We start from the raw sequence: 24,717 nt of genomic DNA on the forward strand, positions 1-24,717 counted from the left end.
ATATCATTTATGTTGCATAACATTTTTATCTTTTGTTATATATTCTGTGTCTTACCATCCTACTCAACAGCTACCTGATGAAGGAACAGCGCTCCAAAATCCAATGCTTCCAAATAAACCTGTTGGACTATACCCAGGTGTTTGTGTCATTTTAAAACTTTGTTTCCAGTGAATACAGCCCACACCTCCTACTGTTGCCAGTAAACTTTGCAATGCCAATGAAACAATAAACCTGCAGTCCTGAAAAATTTACAATTTCGAACAATACTAGCTACTCATTCATTGCTCCTTCTGAGACACGACATTGGAAACTCGGTGCTGGTGGCTGAAAGAAATGAGAAGCTGTTGGATCTCACAGCTTTCAATGAGAATTTAAGCCTGACAGTAAGTTCAGGTAACCTTTACTGCAACCCAACTTTGTTACAGCTTCAGATCTCCACATCACAAGGCGTACAAAAAGTAGCTTTTCTTAAAAAAAAGCTCAAAGTGCACACACTCACCCCCACTCCTCTCACCACACTTTCTTTATTATTGGTCAGTTGAGTTGTCCCTTTGTAACTGGATCCTTCGTACAGCCGGGTAAAGCATGCAGCTGGGACGACTGAGTGAATCCTTTCCCGCAACGGCAGTTTCCATCACTGAAAAGGACATGAGTGAATCAGATGGGTTTTTGCCCTCTGAAAATGGTTTCACCCTTAGATTCTGAAGTCCAGATTACTGACCGAATCCCAATTCTGCCATCTGCCGCGACGGGATTCGAACCTGAGAGTCCCCAGAGCTGGGTTGTTAGCGGCGCTCGGTCATCGCTCCTTCCATACCCCCTGCGATGGCACGTGAATGCACTGGTGCATCCGCAGGTGGGAGGAGCAGGTGAAGCCCTTCCGGCACTGACAGCAGGTGAACGGCCTCTCTCCGGTGTGGACCCACTGGTGGGTCAGCAGTGCAGCTGATTGAGTGAACTCCCTCCCGTACATGGGGCACGTGAATGGCTTCGCTCCCTTGTGGACCCACTCGTGCGTCTCCAGATGGCTGATCCGCCTGAAGTCCTTCCTGCACACCGAGCAGGGGAATGGCCTTTCCCCGCTGTGAATACGTCTGTGGGTTTCCAGCAGGGATGGGGAAGGGAATCTTTTCCCTCAGTCCCCACATTTCCACAGTTTCCCCATAGGGGGAGCTTTTCTTGTGTTGGTCTGAGTTTGAAATTACAATCAGAACGGGGACATAGTCTCTCCCCACCGTGAGGGATAAGACTTTGATTCCCCCAAGCTGTGAAGCACTTTTCACAGTCAGCGCGCTGAATCTCCCTCACTCGGTGTCTCAGTATTCTTCCTGCCGCACCAGTGTCCAAAATCTTTCAAGCAAACAAAAGCAACCATGTCTTCTTGATTGGAATGGCTGCTGATATTCAAGTCCCAATGAATCAAGTGGCTCTGTCAGAAGTTGATGTATCATTTGTTTTCAGATTTCTTTCGGCACGTCTTCATGCAAAGAAAAAATTACAAAATAAGTGATCACTGGCAGTACACTTAAACGAACATAACATAGGTGGCAGTTCCTGTAGTTTGCCAGGTGCCTGCTGATCACATAATACTCAGCACACAGAAACCTGAAATCCCTCATGCAGCCAGATAGGCTTAGGTATGTTTAGAGGAAAATTTCATTCAAATCTAATCTAAACTAACCTTAAACTAAATACGTGTGCATATATATATCAATATGCCAATCCTTTCAATGCGGTTCAGTTCCATGAGAAACTACACTTTTAATTGTGAACATGAGGTAAAAAGCAACCATTTTCCAGGGGGCAAACTGCACACGTGCCAAGCTGAGGGAATACACAAGGAAAATAACTAAAAGAGAGGTAGAAAGTATTTGAGCATCTTTGCAGAATCTGCTCCATCCCTGGATTCACTCCAGTTGCTACAAGTAAACCTCCCTGGGGGTCAGGCAGCCCTGCATCGGTAAGCACTGGGATGGTCAACTACGACCAGTTTACATGGAGAACACATCTCCACATTAAACAGTCTCGAGGCAAACTTCCCTTCCTTCTACTTAAAGTTCAAAACCCCTCAAAGCGACATTCCCCATGTAAGTTCGGAAGAATTTCTTCCAGGCGTACACTAATCATTTCTATGAGCACTTTGTTAAAGTTTGAATATTGCGAGTTTTGAAAATTAGTGATTCTGAGCGAAATCACAGTTCGAAAAACAGAATGTGGGAATCTAGACAGAGTTTATTTTTGCACATCGACGATATGTCTGCACAACAGCATATGACACGACAGCAGTGAAGATCTTTTGACGTCATTCTCAAACGTGCCTGCCACACGCCAGATGAAAAGCTGAATACTTCTCTGGAAAAGCTGCCGAGCAATGCGGGAGAATGGCACAACGCGTGCATGTTGGGACCATAACCCAAAAGAGAAACCATTCTCTCCTATTCATTCAACGTCGTCTTTAGCAGCTTTCCCGTATAACGGCGCTCTGTTCTGCACCTTGCCTTCTCATCCGCTTCCCAAAAAAGCTTCGACATAAATATTTCACAATGATATACTGGCCCAATGTGCACAGTTGAGGTGACAACCTCTGAGTGGTCTCCTGTTCTCTGTATCCTATGTTGAGGAGGGCAATGCTTGTCACTGGCCACTCGGGTGTCAGAGAGACGTTTTGAAACAGTGGAGGGAGCCCGGTTCCTGGGGACGGGACAAACAGCAGCAGGGAGACAGAATGAGAAGCAGCTGCTCTGGAAACTCTTTGCCGCTTGCAATTCTTAGAGCAATGTCAAATGTATTTCACACTAAGCAAGTCTCAGCTGGCTCAAGAGATGTGTGGTGGGTCGGGGAATATCCGCTGTTTGGCTTGTTGGTCTCGGGACATGATTCTCAAGTAGAGTCTTTAACTGTGCAGACTTGTGCGCGGTCCTGGATTCAAATCCCAGAAAAGGCTGCGTCTCTTCACTTCGTTTGTGCAAAAATACCCCATTAATTTTCTCAAAAGCATCTTCGTGAAACGAGATTGGGCTGCCTGGAGTACGAATGACTGAGAAAACAGGGAAGTGAAATGGTTGGAGATCGCGTTGAACAGGTTGACGTGAGTGGTGTGGTGTTTGAGGAATGTCAGCAATAAAGGTAGATTGAAATATTGGGCCAGCTCTCCTCGGAGAACCGAAGTTTTCCAAGTCAGTAGGGGCCCAAAAACAGGAAGTAATTCTGTGAAAATGCTCCCATGCCTGAAAGGATCTATAGTGATTCGGCAGAGCTTTAAAGTCACGAGGACGAGCGAATGCAGGAGACTAGGTTGCGGCAAATGTGCAGGTGAAGTGCTGCTTCACCTGGAAGGTATGTTCGAGCCTGGAAGGATATTCAGGAGGGAGCGGGTAAATTGTGCTTCTGAGTGAACTCACGGTCCATAAAAACAGAATGTGGCAATTTAGACAGAGTTAATATTTGCTTGTCGGCGATATGTCTGCCGGTACGTGATGCGAGCATAACCCAGAAGGGAAACCATCTTTCCTATTCACTCAATGTCGTCTTTAGCAGCTTTCCCGTATAACGGCGCACTGTTGTGCACCTCGCCTTCTCATCTGCTTCCCAAAAAACTTCGACGTAAATATTTCACATTGATGCACAGGCCCAATGTGCACAGTTGAGATGACACACTCGTGGAGGTCTGCGGGGTCTTCTCCTGTTCTCTGTACCCTATGTTGAGGAGGGCAATGCTTGTCACTGGTCACTCCGGTGTCAGAGAAAAGTTTAGAAAGAAAACGCTTTAATTTTCTGCCAGTGGAGAGGGCCCGGTTCCTGGGGACGGGCAAACGGCAGCAGAGAGACAGAATGAGAAGCAGCTGTTCATAGAGTCATAGAGATGTACAGCGTGGAAACATACCCTTCGGTCCAACCCGTCCATGCCGATCAGATATCCCACCCCAATCTAGTCCCACCTGCCAGCACTCGGCCCATACACCTCCAAACCCTTCCTATTCATATATCCATCCAAACGCCTCTTAAATGTTGCAATTGTACCAGCCTCCGCCACTTTCTCTGGCAGCTCATTCCATGCACGCACCACCCTCTGCGTGAAAAAGTTGCCCCTTAGGTCTCTTTTATATCTTTCCCCTCTCACCCTAAATCTATACCCTCTAGCTCTTGACTCCCCCACCCCAGGGAAAAGACTTTGTCTATTTATCCTATCCATGCCCCTCATAATTTTGTAAACCTCCATAAAGTCACCCTTCAGCCTCCGACGTTCCAGAGAAAACAGCTCCAGTCTGTTCAATGTCAACTATACTTCACTCTGAGCAAGACTCAGCTGGTTCAAGAGGTAGAGCGTGGGTGCGGTAGTGTAGATACACTTGCTGTGTGGCTCGTTGGTCTAGGGGTATGATTCTCGCTTTGGGTCTTCGTCGACGCAGACGTGCGAGAGATCCCGGGTTCAAATCCCGGACGAGCCCGCGTTTCATGACTTGTGCAAAAGTGCCTGTTTAATTTTCTCAAAAAGCACCTTCGTTAAACGGGGTTGGGCTCCCTGGCGAACCAATGGGACAGAAAGCAGCGAAGTGAAATGATTGGCGATAACGTTGAATAGGTTGACGTGAGTGGTGCGGTGTTTGAGCGCTGTCAGCGGTGAGGGTCGATTGGAAATTTGGGACAGCTCTCTTCGGAGAACAGAAGTTTGAAATCTGGCCCGATTGAAGCTTTCCAAGTCATGCGAAGTCTAGACAGAGAAAGTAATGTAGTCAAAATGCTCCCACGCCTGAAAGGGTCGGCAACGATTCGGCAGAGTTTTAAAGTCATGAGGAAATGAACCAAAAGTGACATTAGGAAGAACGCTTTCGTACAGGGAGTGGTTGGGGTCAGTAAATCCCTAACTGACACTGACAAAGAGGCAGATTCATTAGACGCAAACGGGAATCCGGTGGTCATGTTTAAAGTAACAATGTGCAGAATTACATGGAGAAAGCAAGAGAATGATACGAATAGAGACCCACGTTTACTTACTGTGTCGACCCAGCAGAGCGAAGGTGGGCCGCATGGCGTCTGTTCAGAGTGAAATCACAGTTCGACCAACAGAATGTGGGAAGTTAGAAAAAGTTAGTATTTACACAGCCTCCATACGTCTGCGCAACACCATAGAAGACGACAGCAGTGGAGATCTGTGACATCAGTCTCGAACGTGCATGCCACGTGCCAAACGAAAGGCTGAGGGGGCCTATGGAAAACGCCGCTGCGCGTAGGAGCCGAGTGGCGCAGCGGGAGCGTGCTCGGCCCGTGACTCAGAGGTCGATGGATCGAAGCCATCCTCTGCTATTGTTCAGTGTCTCCTGGAGCGACTTTCCTTTGTGATGGTACTCTGTCCAGCATCTTGCCTTTCAAACGACTTCCTGAATGTCTCTCCCGGCGTTCTGTTCTTTTCCTTGCCATGTCATTTGCTTCCCAAAACTTAGAGTATCTGAGCTCGATATGTCACATCGAAACATTAGTCAACTTTACACAGTTGCGCTGGCACCCTTGTGGAGCTCTGAGTTGTCTTGTCCTGTTCTCTGTCGGTGTGTCCTGATCTCGTGTGAAACCTCTTCTCTCAGATGGCAATGAACCGGTGAAGTTGAAACACATGATTTGCTGTTTTTGTCCATTTCCTGCAGTAAAGAAACCAACAGCCGTGTTATAAAAGACTTTCTGCAGGCTTGCTGTGTCAAGACAAATTCTGAACACCAAGCAGACTGCACAAAAATGTACTCATATCAATTTACCTGAGGGAAGAGTCTCCGGTGTCCATTTCTCTCTGTCCCGACAGCACAGCACCTTTCTTTCTCTCCGTTAACAAGACCTCTGGAACAAGTTCAAAGTTGCTCATTTCCTACGCATGACTGTAACTGACTTATCCTGCCTCACGTAATAGTGTAAGACAGCAGAAGAGTGAATGGGCTCTGCCTTCCACCAGCACAGCTTGCAAGTAGAAACGAAATAGTTCAATTATCCACCAGTGGAGAGATCCCGGTCCCTGGGGACGGGACAAACAGCAACGTCCTGGGAGCAGGGAGACAGATTGAGAAGCAGATGTTCTTGAAACTCTTCCCTGCTGGAATTCTGGGAGCAATGCACAATGTATTTCGTACTGAGCAAGTCTCAGCTGCTCCAGGAGGTGGCTGCAGCCATGGCTGGTGGCTCGTTAGTCTGGGGTATGATTCTAGCTTTGGGTCTTCGAGCATATGCAGCCGTGTGAGAGTTCAGGGGTTCCAATCCCAGGCGAACCATCATACCTTAAATTGACCTGATCAAAAATGCCCGATGATTTTTCTCAAAAAGCCGCTTCGTTAAATAAGATCGGACTGCCTGAATTAGGGACGACGCAGAGCTGCCATTGCAGTGAACACGGCGAAGGGAAACACTTGTTCAAAGTGAGAACAAGTATTGCAGATTTTTCGAATGAATCCTCCACCTGTATTACGCTCAATTCTGAGGGTGACACTTCAGGAAGCGGGGAAGTGAAGTGTTTGCAGACGGCGCTGAATAGATTAACGTGAATGGTACCGTCCTGAGGAATGTCAGCAATAAAGGGAGATTGGAAAGTTTGGGGCAGCTCTCTTTGGAGAACAGAAGGCTGAAAGCTGGTCTGATTGAAGTTTTCCACGTCATGAGGGTTTTAGACAGAGGAAATAATGCAGTGAAAATGCTCCCAGGCCTGAAAGGATCGAGAACGATTTGGCAGAGATTGAAAATCATCAGGAAAATAAGTAAAAGTGACATTGGGAAGACCGTTTTCGCACAGGGAGTGGGGTCAGTAAGTCGCTGTCTGACAGTAATAAAGAGGTAGCTTCAATGGACGCAAAAGGGAATTCGGTGGGCATGTTCAATGTAACAATGCGCAGATTTACAGGGAGAAGGCGACAGAATGAGACACTTATTTACATATTGTGCAGAACCAGCAGAGCTAAGGTGGGCTGCGTAGCCTCAGTCTGTGCTGTCACACATTTCGTGATTCTGAGTGAAATCAGAGTTGGACCAACAGAACGTGGGAAATTTGACAACGGATATATTCTGCCCAACAGGATACTCCATCACAGCAATGAAGGTGTTTTGACATCATTCTCGAAGGCACATGACACAATGTAGATTCAAAACGGAGTATTCCTTTGAATCACGGAGTAATTTGTTTACAGTTATTCAGTTGAGGTGAGCGGAGTTGCGCATTGGGAGCCACTCCAGTTGATAGGTCGAAGCCGTTTTCTCCTGTGTGATAGTCCCACCAGCACTCCAATTTGCTGTGCTTCCAGTCAGTAGATGCAGCTCACTATCCCATACTGATACACGGGGCACGATGACCCAGCTGTGGTGACAAGCTTGTGAAGGTCTGAGTGCTCTTCTCCTGTCCTCTGTCTGGCTGCTATGATCCGAATCATCAAACCTCTCTTCTCTGAGATGGGAATAAACTGGTGAAGGTGAAACACATCAATTGCGGTGTGTCCCATGCGCAGGAGGCCCTGCAGTAATTCCCCACGCTGTTTCACACAGCAGCATCCTCTCGGTGAATTTCGCTTGGCAAAAAAATCGATTGAACCAAATCAGTGTCCGCCACTGGATTTTACTGACACCGTTTATAAAATTCAGGCTCACCGTTAATGTGGAGAGTGGCCGCCAGACTGTAGTTTCCGCTCCTCCTGTTGAATAAAGATAATTTTAACTGTGTCCAGTAAGAGGAAAGGATTTGCTGTTGGTGGGAAACATTTCTATCTGAACTCACTGTCACACTCCTGATAGATTGAAACATAAAGCTGGGAGTCTCTGGATTATGTTGTAAAAATTTTGGTATTGTGTTATTCACACCGCGCTGTCACCAACTGAACGAAGCGGCTGCCCAGAGGGAGACGGTTGTGTTTAAATCCCGTGATGAACTGGGGGAGCTGAGCATTTACCCAGACAATGGGCACACCACCCCCCTGACACAGTGTTCACAAATCAAACTGACAGCAAAGCTTCACGCGAGATCTAAAGTTTCCGCAAAGAAGATTCGGCTCAACAGATATCTGAAGGGAACGTACTCCTTTCTTGATTTGAAATGTAAGAAGTTGACGTCAGTGAGCCTGACGTGATTCGAACACGCAATCTTCTGATCTGGAGTCAGACGGCTACCGTTGCGCCACAAACTCACGGATTGCCCGTAACCTCTATTCATGCTTAAGGGAAGTGATCGCACTGCAATGATTTTTCGTTATGAGTAACAACGGAGATCAACAGTTCATGTCTGTTCTGTCTCTCCCCCCTCTCCTTCTGTCTCTCGAAACAATTTCCAACTCTACCTCAATAAAAATCTGAAAGAACTGTGGATGCTGTATATCAGAAACAAAAAAACAGGAGTTGCCGGTGACCCTTCCAAACAACTGATGGTGATTGGTAAAACGTTGGTTTATATGCAGGAGATATTGTGGGAGGAAGGCGGATGCAGTAAATGATAGATCAGGACAGAGCCCAAAGCGAGGGAAGAATTGTTGGACAGGAAATGGAGTTGATAACGATCTGCATGGGATGGTGAATGGAGACTGTTCGTGGCTAAGAATAGGTGGTGTGTAAGGACAGACTATGTGATAACAAGGCTTGGGATCGGAGGGATGTATGCTCCCCAAGTGTAATACTCGGTGCTCTTCGTTCTGCTGGTGCTGAGCTTCGCTGGAACACTACAGCAAACCTGAGACAGAGATGTTGATCAGGGAACAGGGTGGTGTGTGTAATTGGCAGGCAACTGGAAGCTCAGGGTCTTTTTTGCAGCAGAACGTAGATGTCTGTGCAGCAGTCACCCAGTTTATGCTTCGTTTTCCCCAATGTAGATGAGGCCACATTGTGCGCAGCAAATGCAGTCGACTGGGTTGTGGGAAGTGCAGGCAAAGTGCTGCTGCACCTGGAAGGTAAGTTTGGGCCCTTGGATAGTGAGGAGGGAGCAGGTAAATGGGCTGGTGTCACACATTCGGCAGTTGCAGGGGAAAGTGCCGTTGGACTATTGGGGTGGGAATGGGGTTAGGGTTGATGGGAATGAAGGAAGAGTGGACCCAATGTATAACTCCTGCCCATTTACCTATCTGCCAAAGAGAGGAATTTGTGAAGTGTGTACAAGGACCTTTTCTAATTCACGATGTGGATGTACATACTGGCGAGGGTGCAAAACCTAAGGGCCATCAACTATAATTCTATTAACATTAGAATAATGATTGAAAATAATATATCAGGTCTAAAAGTTGTCGTTCTAAATTGGAGGAAGACTCAGGTATTAGGCAAGATCTTTCAAAAGCTGATTGGGGGCAGATGTTCACAGGTTAAAGGACTGCTGGAAAATGGGAAGCCTTCAAATATGAGATAACAAGAGTCCAGACACAGTATATTCCTGTTAGGGTGATAGGAAAGGCTGGTAGGTTGGGGAATGCTGGATGACTAGAGAAAATGAGATTTTGGTTAAGATAAAGAAGGATGTATATGTTAGGCATCGACAGAGAGATCGAGTGAATCCTTAGAGTATAAAGGCAGTACGAGCATATTTAAGAGGGATATCATGAGGGCAAAAAGGGGACATGAGATAGCTTTGGCAAATAGAGTCATGGATAACCCAAAGGGTTTTTATAAACACATTAAGGACAAAAGGATAGGAAGGGGGAGAATAGGATCGCTCAAACATCAGCAAGGCGGCCTTTGTGTGGAGCTGCAGTAGGTGGGGGGCGGGGGGGGGGCGCGGGGGGGAAGGAATACTGAACGGATATTGTGCATCAGTGTTTACTGTGGAGAAGGGCTTGAAGATATAGAATGTGAGAAAGTAGATGGTGACATGTTGAAAAAATGCCCATATTACAGATGAGAATCTGCTGGATATCTTGATATGCATAAAAGTGGATAAATCCCAAGGACCTGATCAGGAGTACCCTAGAACTCTGTGGGAAACTGGGGAAGTGATTGCTGGGCGTCTCACTGAGATATTTGTATCATCAATAGTCGCAGGTGAGGTGCCGGTAGGCAAGAGGGTAGCTAACGTGGTGCCACTATTTAAGAAAGCTGGTAAGGAAAAGCCAAGGAACTATAGCCTGACATCCGTGATGGGCAAGGTTTTGGAGAGAATCCTGAGAGACAGGATTTACATGTATTTGGAAAGGCAAGAATTGATTATGGATAGGCAGCATGGCTTTATGCTTGGGAAATCATGTCTCATGAATATGATTGAGTTTTTTGAAGAAGTCACAATGTGGATTGATGAGGGCAGAGCGATGGACGTGATCTATATGGACTTCAGGAAGGCGTTCATCAAGGTTCCTCATGGGAGACTGGCGAGCAAGGTTTAATCTCATGGCATGCAGGGACAACTAGCCATTTGGATACAGAACTGGCTAGAAGGCAGAAGACAGAGGGTGGTGATGGAGGATTGCTTTTCAGACTGAAGGCCTGTGACCAATGGTGTGTCACAAGGATTGATGCTGGGTCCGCTAGTTTTTGTCATTTATATAAATGATTTGTATGGAAACGGAGGAGGTACAGTTAGCAAGTTGTAGATGACACCAACATTGGAGGTGTAGTGGACAGTAAAGAAGGTTACCTCAGATCACAACGGGACCTTGATCAGATGGGCCAATGGGCTGAGGAATGGCAGTTGGAGGTTAATGTAGATAAATATGAGGTGCTGCATTTTGGAAAAACAAATCAGAGCAGGACTTTTACACTTAATGGTAAGTTCCTTGGAAGTGTTGCTGAACAAAGAGACCTTGGTATTCAGGTTGATAGTTCCTTAAAAGTAGAGACGCAGGCAGATTGGATAGTAAAGAAGGCGTTTGGTGTGCTTTCCTTTGTTGGTCAGAGCATCGAGGATAGATGTTGGAAGCTCATGTTGCCACTGTAGAAAACATTGGTCAGGCCACGTTTGGAATATTGCATGAAATTTGGTCTGCTTCCTATCGGAAAGATGTTGTGAAACTAGAAAAGGTGCAGAAAAGATTTACAGGGATGTTGCCAGGGTTGGAGGTTGGAGGGTAGGAAGGTTTTATGGGGATTTGGGGCAAGTGCTGGCAAATGGGACTAGATTAGGTTAGGATATCTGGGCTGCATGGATGAGTTGGACCGAAGGTTCTGTTTCCGTGCTGTACATCTGTGTCACTCTGTGAGACTCCATGGGATTCTCTGCCCAAGAGAGCAGTTGAAACAGCTTCATGAAGTATATTGAAGACGCAGTTGGATGGGTTTTTGCATGGGAGGGGAATTAAGGGTATCGGGATAGTGCAGGTTGGTGGAGCTGTGATCTTAATGAATGACGGAGCAGGCTTGACCAAATGGTCTACTCCTGCTTCTGTTACTATGAATCTGTAACACTGCATTTCCCGCGGCAGGAGTTTTCCCACGGCACAAAGGAGGTTTTCTAAAGTATATTTAAACCCCTTGCTTTGCTTGAACTCAAACTGCATAGACTTGGAGGAGAGTTGGATTTGCAAAGTGTCCTCCCCTCCACACGTGCCTCAACTGCAGGACAGCTGTCCAGCCCGCCCTCCATTGATGACGTCACAATGCGGATGCAGCCCTGTCAGTTTCAGAGTGAAACTCCCTCCCTCTGGGCAACATCTGGGAGCAAAGCAATGTCTCCCCCTTTCCATATACCATTCTCCAGCAGCGAGGGGGAAGGGGAGGTCGGGGTGGGTGAAACACTGTTCACTTGTAGCAACCGGAGTGAATCCAGGGAGGGAGCAGACACTCCAAAGGTGCTCAAATACTTTCTATCTCTCTTAAAGCTATTTTCCTTGTGTATTCCCTCAGTTTGACACGTATACAGTTTGCATCCTAGAAAAGGATTGCTCCTTTCCTCATGTTCACAACGAAAAGGTTAGATTCTCAAGGAACTGAGCAGCATTTAAGGGATTGGCACATTGCTCCAAAAATGGGGCATGTGGCTCTTTGGTCATAGAGCTATGATTCGCGCTTCGAGCTTTCTAGTGCGTGGGCATGCGAGAGATCCCTGGTTCAAATCCCCGACAAACCCTTGTTTCTTACACTGCCTTGTGCAAAAACGGCCAATCAATACTCTCAAAAAGCAGCTTCATTAAACGAGATGCGACTGCCTGAATTAAGAATGAGGCAGAGCTACCATTACAATGAACGCGGCAAGGGCAGCACTTATTCAAAGCAAAAACGCGTTTTACTTCACACAGAGGGTGGAGGGCGTTTGGAACAAGTTGTCAGCAGAGGTGGTCGAGGCAGGCACGGTCGATTCATTAAAGATGCGTCTGGATAAATGCATGAGTGGGTGGGGAGTAGAGGGATACAGATGCTTAGGAATTGACCGACAGGTTTGGACAGTACATTTGGATCGGCTCAGGCTTGAAGAGCCTGTTCCTGGGCTGTAAACTTTCTTTGTTCTTTGTTCAATATGGTGTATATCTGATATTGTTGGCTGTTGTAAAGGTTTCTTTGTAATTATTATTCACCTTCTAATGTAGTAATGGAGTTACGTCCTTTTTTGTCACAACGTTTTATTTAATAGGTTAGCAGGAAGTCATTCAGCAATTTTACTGCCTTTCTTTTCTCAAGCAGTCTTAACATTTCATTTTCATATCCTTGATTCAGCTCCCTTTCTAGCATCTTTGTAGGCAGTTTGTTCCATGTTATTGTCACTGAATTGAAGTTTTCCTCCACACACAGCCAAGGCTATCTGGCTTCATGAGAGTTTTCAGGTTTCTGTGGCCTGGATAATATGTGATCAGCAGACATCTCGCAATCTACAGGAATTGCCACCTATATTATGTTCATTAACTGTACTGACAGTGATCACTTATTTTGTGATTTTTCTTTGCAGGGTGACATGCAGAAAGAAATCTGAAAGCAAATGATACATCAACCTCTGACAGAGCCACTTGATTCATTGGTACTTGAATATCAGCTGCCATTCCAATCAAGAAGGCATGTTTGCTTTTGTTTGTTTGAGAGATTTTGGACAGTCCTGTGGCAGGGAGAATACTGAGACACCGGAGTGAGGGAGATTCAGTGCGCTGACTGTGAAAAGTGCTTCAAACCATTTACTCAGCTTGGAGGAATCAAAGTCTCACCACTCACGGTGGGAAAGGCTATGTACTCGTTCTGTTTGTAATTTCAATCCCAGAGCAACACAAGGAAAGCTCCCTGCAAAGGGGAAGCCTTGGAAATGTGGGATCTGTGGGAAAGGATTCCCTTCCCCATCCCTGCTGTAAACCCACAGACGCATTCACACCGGGAGAGGCCATTCACCTGCTCAGTGTGTAGGAAGGGCTTCAGTCGAATCAGCCATCAGCAGACGCATGAGTGAGTCCACAAGTGAGAGAAGCCATTCACGTGCCCCATGTGAGGGAGGGGTTTCACTCAGTCAGCTGCACTGCTGACCCACCAGCGGGTCCACCCTGGAGAGAGGCCGTTCACCCGCTGTATGTGCCGGAAGGAATTCACCTGCTCCTCCCACCTGCGGAGGCACCAGCGAGTTCACGCGCCATCACAGGAGGATTGAAGGAGCGATGGCCGAGTGCCAAGTGCTTATGCACGAAACGTCGATTCTCCTTACCCTTGGATGCTGTCTGACCTGCTGTGCTTTTCCAACACCACACTCTCGACTCTGATCTCCAGCATCTGCATTTTTCACTTTCTCCTCGAGGGCAAGGTTGGACTTGTCTTTTATTCACTCATTCACTCCTTACAGCCTGTCCTTTGTTGTGGCCTAACTGCACAAACATCAATGCAAGTTTCAGAAAGATTTCTGCAGCTTTTTTTTGAAAAAAAAATAACATTCTTCCCGACTTTAACGAAGTTTCTGAATATATGGTATTAGTTATTCTCAATTTTAAAAATCAGCTATTTCTCACATGCCGTGTCTCCCAGGTAAAGTGATCACCATCCATTCTCTCTCTCCCCTGAGAAAGACTTCATACAGCGATCAAAGAGGGCTGAGGCACGAGAAAGGACGATTGTTGGGGGGTGGTGTTGGGGGGTCGCTGGTGGTTGTGGAGAAGGGAGGGAAATGAACAGGGGAACAGACTGGGGTTCAGAGGGTTGGGGGAGAATAGAGGGTGCTGTGTGAGGAGAGAGAATGGGCAGGGGGCAGTGGATGGGGAGAAAATGGACAGGGGGGCAAAATGTGAAGAGAGAGACGCACAAATGCCACCTTCTCCAGGACTCGTGTCAGTGTCCCACGAACTGGAACCCACTCCTACCACACTTCTCAAAAGACGCGTGGCTCAGGCAGTGGAACCATATCATCCCTACAGGCCATTCACACCGACCTTCCCAACAGCATCCCACTTCGACTCACTCGTTTACGCAACAGCCCTGCAGTTCCCCATGGCTATTTCCTGACGAAGGGTTTTGCCCGAAACGACGAGTCTCCTGCTCCTCGGATGCTGCCTGACCTGCTGTGCTTTTCCAGCTCCACAATCTCGATCCTAATCTCCAGCATCTGCAGTCCTCACTTTCCCCCAGTAAGGGGTGAATGTTCTCGTCCTAGTCTTTTAGATCTTTTAAAATCTTTCCAACACACCCTAAACCTTTACCCTCTAGTTTTGGAATACCTCTATCTAGGGGAAAAGACAGAAACGTTGAGCAGCCAAACAAAATGCAAAAGAAATAAAATGTCGAGGCACAGGGAAAAAAAATCAGCAAAATAAATTAGCTTCGGCATTTTTCTCTCGTATTCGCATTTGGACGCTTAATATTTGTCATGATCGGGAGGTGCCCGTGTTGGACTAATGTGTACGAAGTTAAAAACCACACAACACCAGGTTACAGTCCAATAGGCTTGTTTGGAAGCACTAGCTTTCGGAGCGCTGCTACTTCATCAGGTGGTTGTGGAATATAAGATCGTAAGATCATAAATTCTGTGTCTTACGATGTTATACTCCACAATCAGCCGATGAAGGAGCAGGGCTCCGAAAGCTAGTGCTTCCAAATAAGTCTGTTGGACTATCACCAAATACTTTGTGATTTTTAACTTGAAAATTTGTAACAAATTCCTGCACACTGAGCATGCTCCGCGGTGTCAGCAAGTACTGCGCATGACCGCCAGTGTCAGCAAGCACTGCGTATACTCTTGGGAGGACGCAGAAATGGCACGCGAGCGCCTTTCCGTGGAGCAGTGGACAAGCTTGGAGGACCGGAAGGAGTCTGGTCCTCCTGCCAATCAGAGCAGGCCATTGTGAAAATGCGGAGGTTGGACCATGAGCTCTGAAGATGCTGTTGGTCTCTTCTCTCTGCATAAGGTTAAACTTCACTCCAGACTGTAACTTCCTTCCTCTGTCTAACATTTGTGAGTACAACAGTGTTTTTCTCACCACGTTTTCATTCTGGGGTTCAAGAGTGAACCGAGGGAGGGGCCAGACTCTGGAAAAGTTGATCCAGGTCTGTGTGTCAACTTGCAAACACATGACAAATGCAGTACCACAATGTGAAGTCCTAGCCTTTGCAGTGTAAAAAAAAGCTGAAAGGAGGTGCATTGTTTAAATGGTGATCTGTTGAGATGTGGCGAAAGTGAGATGCTGGAGATCAGAGTTGAATATTGTGGTGCTGGAAAATCACAGCAGGTCAGGCAGCAACTGAGGAGGAGGAGAGTCGACGTTTTGGGCACGAGCCCTTCATCAGGATGATGTGTGGATAGACCAAGGGGCCTCAGTGTCCTTCTACACCAGTCACTGCCAGTTGTCAGAAAGTGTAGCAAGCAATGAGCAAAGCAAGTGGTATATCAGCAAGAGGAATTGAGTTCAGAAGTGGGGATATCTTCCTGCAGTTAGGTCGGTTAGTGAATGTATTCAAGGCTAAGTTCATGTGACTTTGAAGAACAAAGAAGTTATGGGAGAAGGCAAGAAAATGGTTTTAAAACCAGTACAGAACAGTTACAGAGTCACACAGCACAGAAACAGACCATTCAGTTGAACTAGTCCATGCTGGCGGTGTTCTGAAACTAACCTGGTCCCACCTGCCAATGATTGGCCTATACCCCTCCGAACCTTTCCTATTCATGGACTTATCCAAATGTCTTTTAAACATTGTATATGTACCTGCATCCAGCAACTCCTCTGGACATTGATTCCTCAAACGAACTACTCTTTATCTTTTTAAAAAAAGGTGCCCCTCATGTCTTTTTAAAATGTTTCTTTCTTCACCTTCAAAATTTGCTCCCTCATCTTGAACCACCCACACTAGGGAAAGAATACCTGCCGTTCACCTCATCTATACCTCTCATGATTTTATAATCCTCTCTAAGGTCACCTCTCAACCTCTGATGCTCCAGTGAAAAAAGTCCTAGCCTATCCATCTAGATGCAGGTATATTTATATCCAGTTATGAACTGTTCAATACTGGCGAAAGCTGGAAAGACAAATGACCTATTCCTGCTTCCAATTCTCTCACTGTGTCCAGGACAGCAAGAGACCATACGACATAGGCGCAGAAATTAAGCCATTTAGTCCATCAGATCTGCTCCACCATTCAATCACGGCTTATACGTTTCTCGACCCCATTTTGAAATATGGATTTTGGAAAGGCAGATCAGGGCAGGATCTACACATTTAATGAGGAGTGTTGTTGAATAAACATACCATGGAGTGCTGGTTCATAGTGGAGTCGCAGGTAGACAGGGTAGCAAAGAAGGTGTTTGGTATATTTGCTTTAATAGGTCAGTGCATTTCAATACAGATGTTGGGAGGTCATGTTGTGGCTGTACAGGACATTGATTAGGCCACTTTTGGAATACTGTATTTGGTTCTGGTTTCCCTGCTACAGGAAAAGTGTTACGAACCTTTGTAAGTTTTTGGAAAAGATTTACAAGGCTATTGCCAGTGTTGGAGGGTTTGATCTATATGGAGAGGCTGAATAGACTGGGCTGTTTTCTCTGGATCATTGGGGGCTGAGGGTTGACTTTATAGAAGTTCATAAGGAGCATGGATAGGGTGAATAGCCAAAAGTTTTTCCCCCGAGTAGGGGAGTCCAAAACTAGAGGTCATAGGTCTGAGGTGAGAGGGGAAATATTTAAAAGGAACTTTGCAGGCACCTTTCTCACGCAGAGGGTGTTGTGTGTATAGAATGAGCTGCCAGAGGAAGTGGTGGAGGCTGGTGTAATGAAAGCATTTCAAAAGGCATCTGGTAATAGGGAGAATTGAGAGGGGTATGCGTTATGTGCTGACAAATGAGACGATGTTAATTTGGGATATCTGGTCAGCACGGACAATTTGGACTGAAGGAAAGCAGAAGTGTCATTGTGAAGACTGGACTTTCAGAGCAGCTTTCAAAGATGTTTTGTCCTGACTGGGAGCAGAAGCTACAATGAAATCTTTCATTTGTGAGACAGCAACTGAGTGAGTGAGGACATTCAGGATATTGGTGGAAAGTGGGAATTTGTTGCAATGTGGAGTTGAAGTGATTTAAGTAAAGTGTGCTGAGCAGGGAGCCTAGTGAAGGGTTATGTGAGTTTTTGTTTTAAACTGCTCATTTCTTTCAGCCTCCAACATTGTATTTCCAATGCTGTCCATCAGTGGGAGTGGTGAATCAGCAACTGGTATCGTTAGAAGCCTTATGATTTTCAGTACTGCAGGTATAGCATTGTCTCATCAGCTTTGTAAAGATTACTGGCAGCAGTGGGAGGCGTGGGCTGGATTCACTAGAAATGATTAAGCAGTTAGATAACACATGTACAAGAGGGCAGGGTGGGACTTGTCTTTCGATTTGCAGAAGGTGGGAAGTTCTGGTGCTGTGGTCCATTGCAAACACAACTGCGGTAAATCATAGAATCACTACAGCGTGGAAGCAGGCCATTCATCCCATCAAGTCCACACTGACCCATCCGACGAGCATGCCACCCAGACCCACCCTATCTAGTTGTTTCTATGGTGGGTGAGACTAGGTCACAAGATTAGGAGGAGTAGGTTTAAGACAGAGGAGAAGGAACTGCTTTTCCCAGAGAGTGGTGAATCATTGGAATTCTCTGCCCAAGGAAGCAGTAGAAGCAGCCATATTCAAGACATAGTTCGATGGGATTTTGTATGGTAGGTGAATTTAGAATAGTCAGGATAATGCAGGTAAGAGGAGCTGAGACGATGGATAGATGAGCCATGATCTTAATGAATGGTGGAGTAGCTCGATGGACCAAATGACCTACTCCTGCTTCTATTACTGGGAATGTATGAACATGCATTTTTTATGGCCAATCCGTATCAAGGCAGGTGAGCAATGTAGTGATGTGGAAATGAACATCAGAGAATGATAGAAAGGGACACGGAAAGTAAATGTCCTAGTCCAAAGATGTGCAGGTTAGGTCAAATGACCATGCTAAATTGTCCATAGTGTTAGGTTCATTAATCAGAAAGAAATGGGTCTGGGAGGGTTACTCTTCAGGTGTCGGTGTGGACTTGTTGGGCCGAAGGGCCTGTTTCCACACTGTCGGGAATCTAATCTAATCAATCAAAACTGGATTCTACAGAACACAAGAATTGAAACTGAAGACTGTATGGCTGAATGTGTGCTGCAATGTAACAAAACTGAATGAATTGGCTGCACACATTGAAGAGAATAATTATGATCTGAGACTCCTTACAGGGACATGGCTTCAGGATGACAAGGATTGGATCTAAATATTGAGGGGGTACGTGGCATTCAAGTTGAATAAGAAGCGAGGTAAAGGTAGAGGGTTGGCACTGCTAATCAAAGCACTAATAACATGGTACTCTGGTGTCAGCTCCGATTTCAGGTCCTGATTTCTCTGTCCTCTTCTCCCTGTTCCCAGAGAAAGATGTTGTCTGTTCTCAGCTCAGCTGGCTTTCTGCTGAAACTTTGAGCCCCTTTTACACCTTCCAGAGCAATAAAACATTCAGTCGATCAAGGCCCAATCTACAATATTCTCAGTCTGAGAACCATCCAGACTGAGAGAATCATCGGAGCAGGGAATAAAACAAGAAAAATGAAACAAAATGAGACATAAATGCACATTTGGTGCTTAAAGTGTGTTCATTGGATAGTAAACCAGAATTAGGGGTGTCCCAGGATTCTTATCGTCCCCTACTAGAGGAATTCTCTCTCCCTAACAATATTTACAACAACAGAAATAAAGCATCTGTTATCAAATAGACATAGAGATATACAGCACGGAAATAGACTTTTTGATCCAACACATCCATGCTGACAAGATGTCCTATATAAATCTAGTGTCCCATTTGCCAGCATTTGGCCCATATCCCTCCAAACCTTTCCTATTCACACACCCATCCAGATGCCTTTTAAATGTTGTAATTGTACCAACCTCCACCACTTCCTCTAGCCTATTTACCCTATCCATGCCCCTCATGATTTTATAAATGTCCATAAGATCACCCCTCAGCCTCTGACACTCCAGGGAAGCAGCCCCACCCTATTCAGGCTCTCCGTATACCACAAACCCTCCAACCCTGGCGACATCCTTATCAATCTTTTCTGCACACTTTCAAGTTTCACAACATCGTTCCTATCCTACAGTAGGGAGACCAGAATCGAATGCAAGAATCGAAAAGTGGGTGAACCAATTTCTTGTACAGCTACAACATGACCTCCCAACTCCTGTACACAATGCATTCAATGAGTCAAATGGCCTCTTTCTGCACTGCAGCGATTTAATGATTTGATTTTGTATCAGAGTCAATTTCAGTCACTATCTCTGGTTTATGGTGTGTCAGGGTGTTTTAAAAAATTCTCAAGGTCAGGTTCGTAGGAGAGTAGTCTGACACAGAACAAACGACCAAGAGGCGAGTCTGCTAGAATATGAGCATTTTATTCCCCGCAGCGTCGCCACAACCAGGTCTCATACTTAGAACGGGTCTGGCTTATACTCACTCTACATGTTACCGGAACTGGGAGCCGTCAGTTCTCGTAGAGCGGTTGCCAACAACCCACGCTCGGCGGTTAAACATAACCCCGGAGCAGACTCACCGAACTGGAGACTTTTCCAGCTGATATACTCTTTTCCAGATATAAACATTCATGTGAACAGCAGAGCAAGGCTAAAAAACACATTCCATTCTGGTTACATACAGATAAGAAGATTCACACGGGGAGGTGTGTAATAAGATTCACACGGGACTAAGCAACACCTCCATTCCGGTTAGATTCACACATGTATTGGGACATAATTTTTAACCGTTTCACCACACAGGGTGGGATCGCTGGTACCAGAATTGCTTGCAATAATCCAAACGTGGCCTAACCAATGTCTTCTACAGTCGCAACATGACCTCCCGACTCCTGCACTCAGTGCACTGACCAATAAAGGCAGGCATATCAAACACTTTCTTCACTATGCTGTCTGTGTGCGACTCCCCTTTCAAGGAACTATGAACTTACCATCGAGTCATACAGCATGGTCATGGACCTTTGGTCCAACCAGTCCATGCCAACCATAATCCCAAACTAAATCAGTCTCTCCTGTCTGCTGTTGGCCTGTATACCTCCAAACCTTTCCTATTCATGTACTAAAACAAATGTCTTTTTATTGTACCCGACATCCACCGCTTCCTGAGGAGGTTCATTCCACACATCAACCACCCTCTGTGTAAAATTAGTATTTGAATGGCAAGCATGAGGTTGAAATGAAATGGTTCATTAAAATAAACAGCTTCTACTAAACCCCCTACAGCAGGTATGGTATCACCTCCAACTCTGGAATCTCTCAAATCGATATTTCCATGGAGTGGAGGGGGGAGTAAAGTTTTGGATTCACAGAGGTGGAGGTTTTCTGAGAGTGTAAAGCTAAAATTAAACCCTGTGCTTTGCTTGAACTCAAACTGCATTGATGTGGAGGAGAGCAAAAGGAGTTTGCAAAGTGTCCTCCCCTCCCAATGTGCCCTCCCTCCCCCATTGTGGACGTCTCAACGTGGAGGTAGCCCTGTCAATTTCAGAGTGAAACTCCCTCCCTCTGGGCAACATCTGGGAGCATAGCAACGTCTCCCCCTTTCTATTCCTCATCCTGGGAGGGGGAGAGAGAGAGGCGTGGGTGGGGGGTTGTGTTGGGTGGAGACTGTTCACTTGTAGCAACTGGAGTGACTCCATGGAGGGAGCAGGCTCTCCAAAGGTGCTCAGATGCTCTCTGTCCCTCTCAAAGGTATTTTCCTTGTGTATTCCCTCGGTTTGGCACGTATAGAGTTTGTACCCTGGAAAAGGTTTACTTCTTTCCTCATGTTCAAAATTATAAGGGTCGTTTCTCATGGAACTGAGCAGTATTTAAGGGATTGGCACATTGGTTTCAAATGTAGACATCTGTTGCTTCATATGGTGTATATCTGATATTGTTGGCTGTTATAAAAACTTTGTGGCTATGATATTTCACCTTCTAATGCAGTAATAGAGTTACGTTCTATATCTCTTGTCTCTTTTGTATTTTCTAGGACAGCAGGAAGTCATTCAGTAACTTCACTGGCTTTCTATTCCCAAGCAGTTTTGACATTTCAATATCATATTTGTGATTCAGCTCCATTTCCAGCACCTTTGTCGACAGCTTGTTCCAGGTTATTGCGATCTAAATTAAGTTTTCCTCCAAACATACTGAAGGCTATCTTGTTGCATGAGGGTTTTCTGCGTCCTGCATAATATATGGTCAGCACTCATCTGGCAATATATAGGAATTGCCACTGATGTTATGTTCATTTAACAGTACTGACAGTGATCACTCAATTCGTGATTTTTTTTTGGAGGAAGACATGCAGAAAGAAATCTGAAAACAAATGATACGTCATCTTCTGACAGAGCCACTTGAATCATTGGGGCTTGAATATCAGCAGCCATTCAATTCAAGAAGAAATGTTTGCTTTTGTCTATGTGAGAGATTTTGAACACTGGTATGGCAGGAATAATACTGAGACACCCGAGTGAGGGAGATTCAGTACGCTGTCTGTGAAAAATGCGTCAAACAATTTACTCCGCTTGGGGGATAAAAATCTCACCCCTCACAGTGGGGAGAGACTATGTATCCATTCTGTTTTGAATTTCAAACCCAGCGCGACACAAAGAATGCTCCCCTCATGGGGAAACCATGGAAATGTTGGGACTTTAGGAAAGGGTTCCCTTCCCCATTGGAGCTAGACACCCACAGACGTGTTCTCACTGGGGAGACGCTGTTCTCCTGCTCAGTATGTGGGAAGGGATTCGGTTGGCTGTGCAGCCTGCAGACACACCAGCGAGTTCACACCAGGGAGAGGCCGTTCACCTGCCACCATTGTGGGAGATGATTCATTCAGTCGTCCCACCTGTAGTCACACCCGCAGGTTCACAGTAGGGAGAGGCCGTTCTCCTGCTCTCTGTGTGGTCAGCGATTCATCGATGCATTCCACGTCCTGAAACACCGGCGGGTTCACCTGGGGGAGAGGCCGTTCACCTGCTCTGAGTGCAGGAAGGGATTTGTCGATTCTTACACCCTGCTGATCCACCAGCCGGTCCACAGCGGAGAGGCGCCGTTCACCTGCCCTAAGTGCGAGAAGAGCTTCAGTCATGTGGGCAACTTGTGGAGGCACCAGCCGATCCACAACAGGGAGAGGCCGTTCACATGCTCTGTGTGCGGGAAGGGGTTCACTCAGACATCTACACTGTAATCTACCAAAGGGTCCATATCATGGAGAGGGCGTTCATCTGCTCTCCGTGTGGAAAGGGCTTCACCCGCTCCTCCCACCTGCGGAGCCACCAGCGAGTTCTGTAATTTTTTGAGGATGTAACTCTGAAGATGGGCAAGGGAGATCCAGTGGATGTAGTGTACCTGGACTTTCAAAAAGCCTTTGATAAAGTCCCACAAAGGAGGTTAGTGAGCAAAATTAGGGCGCATGGTATTGGGTGCGAAGTACTGACTTGGATTGAAAATTGGTTGGCTGACAGGAAACAAAGACTAGTGATAAATGGCTCCCTTACAGAATGGCAGGCGGTGACCAGTGGACTACTGCAGGGATCAGTGCTGGGTCCGCAGCTTTTTACAATATATATTAATGATATAGAAGATGGTATTAATAGTCACATTAGCAAATTTGCTGATGATACAAAGCTGGGTGGCAGGGTGAAATGTGAGGAGGATGTTAGGAGATTACAGGGTGACCTGGACAGGTTAGGTGAGTGGACAGATGCATGGCAAATGCAGTTTAATGTATGGTTATCCACTTTGGTGGCAAGAACAGGAAGGCAGATTACTACCTAAATGGAGTCAAGTTAGGTAAAGGGGTCATATAAAGAAATCTGGGTGTTCTTGTACACCAGTCAATGAAGGCAAGCATGCAGGTACAGCAGGTAGTGAAGAAAGCTAATAGCATGCTGGCCTTCATAACAAGAGGGATTGAGTATAGAAGCAAAGAGTTTCTTCTGCAGCTGTACAGGACCCTGGTGAGACCGCACCTGGAATATTGTGTGCAGTTCTGGTCTCCAAATTTGAGGAAAGATATTCTGCCTATTGAGGGAGTGCAGCGTAGGTTCACGCGGTCAATTCCTTGAATGGCAGGACTATCTTATGTTGAAAGATTGGAGCGACTGGGCTTGTATATCCTTGAGTTTAGAAGACTGAGAGGGGATCTGATTGAGACATATAAGATTATTAAAGGATTGAACACTCTGGAGGCAGGAAACATGTTTCCGCTGATGGGTGAGTCCCAAACCAGAGGACGCAGCTTAAAAATAAGGGGTAGGACATTTAGGACAGAGATGAGGAGAAACGTCTTCACCCAGAGAGTGGTGGGTGTGTGGAATGCTGTGCCACAGAAGGCAGTGGAGGCCCAGTCTCTGGATTTGTTTAAGAAAGAGTTGGATAGAGCTCTCCAGGATAGTGGAATCAAGGGTTAAGGAGATAAGGCAGGAACAGGATACTGATTGAGGACGATCATAACGAATGGTGGTGCAGGCTCGAAGGGCAGAGTGGCCTACTCCTGCACCTATTGTCTATTGAGTTCATGTGCCATTGCAGGGGGATTGAAGGAGCGACGGCCGAGTGCCATTATCGACTGGACTATCAACCCAGTTCCGGGGATTCCCGGGGTTTGAATCCCGCCGAGGCAGATTGTGGGATTGGAATTCGGTCAAAAATTTGGAGTTCTGAATCTAATAATGAAACCATTTTTGGGGGGAGAAACTGCCATCTAATTCACTCATGTCCCTTTTAGGAAAGGAAACTGCCATTGTGGGAAAGGATTCACTCAGTCATCTCAACTGCATCCTTTAAACGGTCTGACCTACACCTGACTCCAGACCCACAGCAGCATGGTTGACTCCTGACTGCCCCCCCCCCCCATGACAAATGAGTGGGAGTAACTTCAATGAATACAGTGTGTGGGTTGAAATTGCTGAGTGAGGCAATACTTCCTTTAGTTTAAGGCTGTACCAAGGATCCAATTATAAAGGGACAACTCAGCGCTGACCAACAGTAAAGGAAGTGGAGTTGGGAGGAGTGTGTGAGCTTTGAGATGTTTAAAAAAAAAGCTTCTTTTCATACACTTTTTTTTGCTGGGGAGATCTGAAGCTGTAACAAAGTTGGGTGGCAATAAAGGTTACTTGAACTTAACCCCAGTCTCAGACTGTTAATGAAAGCTATGAGATCCAATAGGTTTTTGTTTTAAAGCTGCTCACTCTTTTCAACCTCTTGCACTAAGTTTCCAATGTCATGTATCAGAAGGAGCAGTGAATGAGTAGCTAATATCGTTAGAAATTGTAAATTTTTCATCTCTGCAGGTATTGCATCATTTCATCGACATTGTAACGTTTACTGGCAG

At 46.0% G+C, this 24,717-nt stretch overlaps 1 protein-coding gene and 1 non-coding gene across 2 annotated transcripts in view; one reads left to right on the plus strand and one right to left on the minus strand.

The window, feature by feature from the left end:
- Positions 1–24,717, minus strand: part of LOC148144204 (uncharacterized) — a 443,218-nt gene that overhangs the window by 84,456 nt on the left and 334,045 nt on the right. The window lies entirely within an intron of this gene.
- Positions 4,360–4,449, plus strand: trnap-ugg (transfer RNA proline (anticodon UGG)). The gene is given in 2 exon segments: positions 4,360–4,395; positions 4,414–4,449. It is a non-coding gene; the product is annotated as a tRNA-Pro (tRNA).

This window comes from Chiloscyllium plagiosum, unplaced genomic scaffold, assembly GCF_037043375.1.
Source record: "Chiloscyllium plagiosum isolate Xiang-an unplaced genomic scaffold, Cpla_swu_hap1 HiC_scaffold_27, whole genome shotgun sequence".
Classification (NCBI taxonomy): domain Eukaryota; kingdom Metazoa; phylum Chordata; class Chondrichthyes; order Orectolobiformes; family Hemiscylliidae; genus Chiloscyllium; species Chiloscyllium plagiosum.